The sequence below is a fragment of the Microcebus murinus genome, chromosome 17, assembly GCF_040939455.1.
Source record: "Microcebus murinus isolate Inina chromosome 17, M.murinus_Inina_mat1.0, whole genome shotgun sequence".
In the NCBI taxonomy this organism is placed as follows: domain Eukaryota; kingdom Metazoa; phylum Chordata; class Mammalia; order Primates; family Cheirogaleidae; genus Microcebus; species Microcebus murinus.
The window spans coordinates 16,222,694-16,231,470 of record NC_134120.1 but is presented as its reverse complement, the minus strand read 5'-3'; the positions used below and the strand labels follow the sequence as shown (position 1 = coordinate 16,231,470).

Below are 8,777 nucleotides of genomic sequence, written 5' to 3'. Positions count from 1 at the left end.
TTGCTGGAGAATATATCTGGTGCTTGTTTTTCCATTCTTGGGATACTTCACTTAGTAGTATGGGTTCCAGCTCTAACCAGGAAAATATAAGATGTGCTATATCACCATTGTTTCTTAGAGCTGAATAGTACTCCATGGTGTACATATACCACATTTTATTAATCCATTCTTGGATTGATGGGCACTTGGGCTGTTTCCACAGCCTTGCAATTATGAATTGTGCAAAAATATGGAATGCTTCACGAATTTGCGTGTCATCCTTGCGCAGGGGCCATGCTAATCTTCTCTGTATCGTTCCAATTTTAGTATATGTGCTGCCGAAGCGAGCACCAAAAATCTTTTATTTCACTTTTTAAAACCCATTTCCCAACATGTCTACCCTCATAGATTCACTTACAGCTCTTGAGTCTACCTCTTTCACTCAGAACTCTATGTCTCTGATCGTATTACTTGTTCTCTTGGAGTTTATTTGGGAGATGGGTGGATGGGGGAGAAAGGGGATAGGTTCAGTGGAGGACATACTGAATTTGAGTAGCTCCAGAAGTAGCTATGTGGTCAGTCGGATATGAAGGGTGTCTGGAAAGTATCTGGCCATGTAATATGTTCTCGTCATATTAACAATGGCTGGATACTTTCCGGACAACCCTTGCATACATACACACAGGTTTGGAGGTCAGGAACAGGGACATGTATTTTAGTCTTTAGTGAAGAGATAGTAATTAAAGTAACTAAAGGCAGAGGAGAAAAGAAGATCATAGAAGACATAATAAAAGGCAGAAAAAAGAAAAGGACCTCACTACGAGGTCCTTGGAGCTCATTGAATAGAGGAGAAAGAGCCGTGATGGAAACCGAACAGGAGAAGACACAAAGATAGAAGGAAAACCAGGCGACTGTGCTCATCAGTGAGCCCAGGACACACAATAGCAAGTTTCCAGAGAAAGAAAGAGATCTCTGTGGTGGACACCATTAAAAGAACAAATAAAATAAAGACGAAAATGTATCCACTGGCTGAAGTGCCCTGTATGTCTTTGTCGGTGAATGAAAGACATGTCAGTGGAGCATTGAGGGTGAGACTCAGACTGCAGGAATAAGGGAAGGAATGGTAGTGAGGAGGTGTAGACAGCCAGTGCAGACATTTGATTGTGAAGAGAAGAAGGAGGTAAGGTGGTCATTAGAAGGATGTTGAAGTCCAGGGAGGGCTTTTTCTTTCTTTCTTTTTTGGGTTGGAAGAAAATTAAAATGCTAATGGAAAAAAGCCAGTGGGCAAAGAGGGGATACTTGGGAGGGGATGGGGTCTAGGCTTCCTCGGGATGGCTGACTCTAATAGGAAAAGGACGAAGAAGAAAGGGTAGCATGGGTGCGGCTGAGGGTATGTTTCTAGGTGTGGCCGTGAGAGACCTGTTTGATGGTTTCTGCTTTCTCCTCGAACTAGCATGTAAACTCATCCACTAGAAAGAGGAAGGAAGGGGGAGCTGGGGAATTTGAAAGCCCAGCTGAGGTTGGCAACTGTGAATTCACAGCAGGTGGAAACTTCTGAGCTTTTTTATTTTCTTCAACGATTCTCAGCCACTTCAGTTCAGGCTTGGATGAAGCAGAAACAGCAGAGGACAGAGGGAGGAGTACTTTGTGAGTAATCGCAGGAGAGGGACTGGAACGTGAGACGGTGGGATCTAAGCTAGACAAGGAAGGTGGTGAAGTCCAGACCAAGAGGTGGAAAATGAGGGGAAAGTGGAGGGAAGAATGCTCTTCATGAGGTCAGAGAACATGTGAGGCTGTAAATGGGGTGTGAGGAGTCTGTGATCAGAGACTTGGTGTTTACATCACTGAGTTTCGAGGTGGAGTAGTTTGGAGTGTTGACAAGGTCTAGGACATAGAGAAGAAAAGGGAAAGTCATGAGAAATGAGGAAGTCAAGGATCTAAGGAGCCAGGAGGTTGGATGGCACATCCTGGCACATGTTTATTACTTCCCAGGTGGGTTATATCCCAGGAGTTGAGCTGGGTAGAATGATGCTAACCAGGTGCCAGTCTTCACTCAGTATGGCTGTGTGGACGGAGGGGGGAATCTACAGATGGCATTACCCAGAGAGTAAAAGGCTACAATGACACAAACCTTAAAGATGGGCCTTACAGTATTAAATTTTAAATTGAAGAAAATGCATTTGCAATATGCTGCAGTTTTAACATAAAGCAATCAATGCTATAAAATAACAGAAGATTTCTGATCTTTACATTTTTATTATTTTTTTTTAGAGATGGGGTCTCTAGGCTGGTGTGTGCAGTGGCTACTTACAGGCATGATCATAGCTCACTGCAGCCTCAAACTCCGGGGCTCAAGCGATCCTCCTGCTTCGGCTTCTCAAGCAGCTGGGACTATAGGCATGCACCACTGCAGCCAGCCAGGATTCCTGATTTTTTAAAAAGACATGAGTTTGCATGATTATGAGAAATTTATGCTATCCTAAAAGCATAGAGGCTGTTTGTTTTATCCTAACTGAAGCTGAGGCTTCACTGAGCATATCTTGGGGAACTTGCTGAGCGAGTGGCCATTAGCCAGCAGGGCTTACTGGTATTTTCCATCAAAAGGTAACAAGGCCAGTTCCTCAGGCTCAGCTCCAATTCTGGAAGACAGAGGATTCCTCCAGCCACAGCTCAAAGATATTTGGTTTGGGAAGAAAGAAAAAAAGAGGAGGAGAAATTGCCTTCATAAAAATTTATTGCAGTAGTTGGTCTTAGAAGTCTTCATGCTGAAATAGGTAGGAGGCTCCAGAAAAATCTGACTTTCTTAGCAATTATGGCCTTTTTTTCTTGAGACAGAGTCTCACTCTGTTGCCCGGGAGCTAGAGTGCTGTGGCATCAGCCTAGCTCACAGCAACCTCAAACTCCTGGGCTCAAGCAATCCTTCTGTCTCAGCCTCCCAAGTAGCTGGGACTACAGGCATGCGCTACCATGCCCGGCTACTTTTTTTCTATATATTTTAGTTGGCCAATTAATTTCTTTCTATTTTTAGTAGAGACAGGGTCTCGCTCTTGCTCAGGCTGGTTTTGAACTCCTGACCTTGAGCGATCCACCCGCCTCGGCCTCCCAGAGTGCTAGGATTACAGGCGTGAGCCACCGCGCCCAGCCCATTATGGCCTTTTGATGGCCAGAAATTTTGCTTTTCTTGTGCATGCTTTTGCCTGTCTTTGGAAATGCTAAGATTGGGCAGGCGGCCTGTGTGTATAAGGCCAAAGGAAGTGTCTCTGCTCGTCTCCAGATGCTTCTGAGGTCATTAACCTCTTTCCGATAAGCAACACCCACTGTTTCCTGGCAGATCTTTATTACAGCTGGCTCCAGGGAATTCCAGAGACAGCCACACACCACACAGGGAAGCAAAGGCAGACCTCCCTGGGCATGAAACATAACACCAAATGCTGTTTTGTCCTAGGACAGGCATGAGTCCTGATGTTTTTATTCCATCTTTACAGTTCAGAATTCACTTTCTAAACTCCTGCTTTGTTTCCTGGAGATAGGCTTCAGATTCCCTTAATAATCTAGTAGGTGAAAAATCAGCAGCAAATTACCAGGCAACCCCCAAATTAATTGAATATATTGCGATGAGTCTTTGCAGAGGAAGTTTTAAGAAATGTTGATAGCTACTTCCACCTGATACCCCAAGATCAGAAGGCTCACACTGTCTACTATCTTACATGTTTTGTGTAGAAATTTGAAGTACGGACAAATGACATCATCTCCCACCTTCTCATTCTTGGAGGTCTGAGCCTGTAGTGGGCATCTCTTGTTGTTGTGTGCTCAGTATTCCCATTTCATTTGGGGTCCTTTCCTTCCCTCATGCCATATGGTCCTTGGGGGGCTGTCCACTGTCAACTACTTTACCCTGTCCTCTCTTCCCCACAGGGCTGGGCCTGTGATCCAGTCTGGCCCTTCCTTGTTTGATAGAATAGTTTGGGAGGGACCAGTTCTTCCCTGCACCACACCCCCACCAGCTTTATTAAGGCATAATTGACAAAACCACTTCTCTTTTGCAGGAAGGATGGATATTTTGGGCTGCAAGCAATTTTCTCATTTATTAATACTATATGGAAAGAACCAGACTGCAGCATGGAACCAAGGGGAGACATTTAGAGCCAAGAGACAGAGCTTGATGATGTCATCTGCACTTCTAGACTCAGGCATGTTTTCCCATTTGCATACAAATGGTAGCCCAGGATAAACACAGTTCTGCACTTTGATTATTTTTTAAAAACTTAACATATCCTTGAGATCACTCCATATCAGTGTAGAGAGAGTGTCCTCACTCATTTGTATAGCTACATAATACTCCACTAAGTGGCTGCACCAATAATTGATTCAACCACCTCTCTATTGATGGACATTTGAGGTTGTTTCCAATTTTTTGATATTTCAGATGCATGTGTCACTTCATACTTTGCTAGGGCCGATAGTCTCAAAAGTGGGAATGTTGGATTAGTAAGTAAATAACAGTGTGATTTGCCAGATTCAGACAAATCCCTTTCCACAGTGGTTGCTTTTGCTCTCTCACCAGTAATGTGTGAAAGTTTCATTTCTCCACTAGCTTGCCAACAGTGTGTTGTGAAACTTTTGGCTTTTTTTCCCTCTCCTGTATTGTAATCCTGTTTTCTCAAGTTTTGCCCTCTTTGGAAAGGCAACGCAGTGGCTCACCTCCAGCCATAGTAATGACTTGGTAAGACTCTGGAACATTCTCAGGGGATATGTTTTAGAGATGCTGGTGAACAGAATCTATAGGCTAGGGAGGAATCTGTGTTTAGGATCAAATTTTGACACAACCAATGATACCTAAAGAATATCCTATAGAACTAGAATATTCCATTCCAAAAGGGGTCAGGGTGCAATGGGGTTTGCATTTGGGGATGGAAGATGGAGAAAATTATAGAGAAAAACATAAGATGTTCATTCACCATTATTAGCTGAAGGAGTTGGTTTTGTTATCTCAAGTGCTAACTCATAAGTTGTGAAGCCACTACTGGTAATTAAAGAGGATTTCCATCATGAGAATCCTTTTTCTCTTTTCCAATATACTTCCCTACACACGTACACACAGCAAAAAGCTACTTCAACATTGTTAGTGACATCCTTGGAACTGTTAGTTGAGTCATTTAATGACTTTGTTTTGGTATTTCTTCTTTTAATACAAATAATAATAAATTAGAGAAAGTAATTTAGAAGCATACTTTTATTTCTTTTCTTTTTTTTTCATTTTTTCTGGCACTGGACTGATGGATAGAAGCTTACTTTTAAATTTTATTAGTGGAGCAGTAAGAGTTCTAAAATGAAAAAACACATTTTTCATCTTTTAAATTAAATAGAGATTTTTCAGGCTACTAAAGAAATTAGCATTTTTTAAATAATGAACTTGTCAAAATTGTAATTAAAGCTGCTGTTTTAGAATTTCTACCACAGAGTTGAAGGACATCATTTATTTTGCTTTTGGAAAATGAAAATGCAAAGGAAGTATGAAAAAACCCAAAACATTCCCTTTATCTACAAAAAACCTGTACTCAAATAATTGTACAATTTCAACATCTAGAAAAGTATGGACTAAAATTTACTACTGCACTTCTTCTGGTTTGCTGAATAATGGCCTCTAAAGATATCCAGGTCCTAATTCCTGGACCCTGTGAATGTTACATTACGTGGTAAAAGAGACTTTGCAGATATAACTAAGGATCTTCAGATGAGAGGTTATCCTAGATTATGTGGGTTGTTCCTAAATGTAATCACAAGTGTCCTTATCAGAGGCAAGCAGAGGGAGATTTGACTGCCGACAGAAGAAAGCAGGTGACTGATGACCTCAGCAGAGAGAGGAATCTGAACATGCTACTGGTTTTGAAGATGAGGGGAGGAGCAACGAGCCAAGGGATGCGAGGAATTCAGCTCTAGAAGGTCAAGACACTGATTCCCCGTTATGATCTCCAGAGAGGGGAAAGCACCTTGGTTTGGCCAAGTAATCCTGATTTGCAACCAGTGATCCTGATTTTGAACTTTGGACTCCAGAATTGCAAGAGAAAAACATTTCTGTCATTTTAAGTCACCAAGTTTGGGGTAATTTGTTACAGTGACTACATGAACTAATACACTTCCCAATTTCTAAGAAATAAGACCTTGGTATTTGAATTTAAAGTTCATTAAATGAGTTAGTGGGGATGAATATGAACACAAAGGTATTATTGAAAAGAACAAATTTGGCTGTGCTTCTTTTATGCAAAAAAAAAAAACCCCTAACTGTATTAAATTTCCAGTGCTTTATCTGTAAGGAAGGCCAATAGAACTTCCTCAGCTGGCATTGGGGTGGCGTAGCTACTCTGAAGAGTCTCCCTGCTATAAATCATCCTAACCTTTAAAATATATTGCTAGGTTTGCAGTAAGTAAGGGAAATTCATCCCTGATGGTCCTATATATTAGTCAACTTTGGCTGCTATAATGATCTGCAGCAAAAATCTCACAATCTCAGTGGCTATAACAATAAATATTTATTTCTAGTTTGCATTGCATGTTGACAGCTGTATGTTGGGTGACCCTGCTTCAGGCTGAAGGTCAGGTTCAGGTCTGTTTCATGTGTCTCCTCATTAAGATCGAAGGAGCAACTCTTTTGTTTGTTTGTTTGTTTGTTTGTTTTTTTGAGACAGAGTCTCACTCTGTTGCCTCGGCTAGAGTGCCATGGCGTCAACCTACCTCACAGCAACCTCAAACTCCTGGGCTCAAGCAATCCTTCTGCCTCAGCCTCCTGAGTAGCTGGGACTACAAGCATGCGCCACCATGCCCGGCTAATTTTTTCTATATATATTTTTAGTTGGCCAATTTATTTCTTTCTATTTTTAGTAGAGATGGGGTCACACTCTTGATCAGGCTGGTTTCGAACTCCTGACCTTGAGTGATCCGCCTGCCTCAGCCTCCCAGAGTTACTGGTGTGAGCCACCGCACCTGGCCAAGGAGCAACTCTTATCTGAGATGTAATGTTCTCACAGTGGAGGGCAGGAGCACAAAAGAGGTGGCAGAAACTTGCATATCATCTCATGAGGCCTGTTTTGAACTGACCACACCGCTACTTCTGCTCATATTCCATTGGCCAAAGGAAGTCACATGATTAAGTGCAATATCACTGGAGAAGGAAACTTTACCAGGAGGCGTGGAAGTGAATATTTGCCCACCAGTAATACCATCTATAATACACCTGAAAGAGCTTAAACCAAAGACTGATGCAGTACGCAGCAAATAAATGCTACATCAGTGCTGCAGTAGATGGGAGACTACCTCCTGAGCCAGTGGCTAACCCTGAGACTTCCATATTAAGTCCAGACTCTCAAATGAGCCTAAGGTGGTCCCAGAGTGGTAGCGTCCCCTCGTTCTTACTTAGCAGGCGCAAATACAAATTCAATTTGGATTCCCATAGACTAGGATTAACTAAACAAAATCACAACCAAATGAATTCCCAATAAACACACAGGATGAAGTCACTATGATTGAGAGTCAGCAGAAACAATGAAGACATGTCGCAAACTGTTAGACACTAGAATTAGCAAAATATAAAGTAATTGTGTTGAAATGTTTAATGAAATAAAATGTGAAAACACAAAATAGGAAACTATCAAGAATAAAAAGTCTGATTTGAAAAAGAATGAAATACAAGTTTTAGATACAATTATTGAATATAATCATTGAATAAAAACTTAGTTGATGAATGAAACAGAAGAATTGACTCAACTAAATAGTTATTTAGCAAAGTAGAAGAAAGATTTGAAGAAATCACTTGGAATGTAACACAGACAGACCGGGAGATAGAAACTGTGAAAGAGGGAGGGTAAGGGTTACAGAGAATAGAACAAGAAGGTCTAACATATAATTCACTGGAGTCTCAGAAGGTCAGAATACAGAGAACGGAGAAAAGACAATCCTTGAAGAGATAATAGTTGAGCATTTTCCAGAAACGATTCAAATCCACAGATAGAAAAAGTACAAAGTATATTAGTATATAAAGAAAAGCCACCTGTAGACAAACTACAGAACCTTTAGAACACCAAGAACAAAAAGTAGCTAAAGGCAAATGACTCACAAAGGAACAATAATTTGACTAAGAGCTGACCATTCACTATCAACAATGGAAGCCAGAAATCATAGGAATAATAACATCTTCAAAGTGCTGAGACTGAGACAACAATTTTGCCTTGGATAAAATGATTGACTATTTTTTTCTTAAGGGGCGTTCTGTCCCTCAGCACTCCCAACATAAGTTGATTACAAACCTGAGACTTCAGAGTGATAGTGACTGGGTAGAACTAAGCAATCACATTAAGAACATTGATTTACATCCTACCACATTCCACAACAGCTTGGAATCTGCTTCTGACATATAATTTCATTCTCTGTCATGGGCGAGGGTAGGTATCTTCAGATAAACAAAAACAGAGAGCTTATTACCAGTGGACTTTTACTAAAGGAATTAAAAAGAATATCCCTCAGGAAGAAGGAAAATGATCCCAAAGGAATGTATAAGAAGCTACAAGGAATCCTTAGGAAAGAAACTGCAAAACATATTGGTAAAGCTAGAAGAAATCTTTATATAGATTTATAAATATATATATATATATAAATAATATAATAATATCTGATTTGGTGGTTAAAAAATAACAAAACTAGATAGCAATATCCCATAAAAAGTTGATCAAAAATAGTTTTTTAAGCTTCTTTTGCTGTTCAGATGAGAGATGAAAATATTAACTTTTTTTTTTTTTTTTTGAGAC

The 8,777-nt window shown here is 40.6% G+C and overlaps 1 non-coding gene across 1 annotated transcript; it reads right to left on the bottom strand.

Annotated features, from left to right (window-relative positions):
- Positions 1-223: 223 nt before the first annotated feature.
- LOC142861744 (U6 spliceosomal RNA) lies at positions 224-330 on the bottom strand. Its single transcript, XR_012912899.1, has one exon. It is a non-coding gene; the product is annotated as a U6 spliceosomal RNA (small nuclear RNA).
- Between the last annotated feature and the right edge of the window lie 8,447 nt (positions 331-8,777).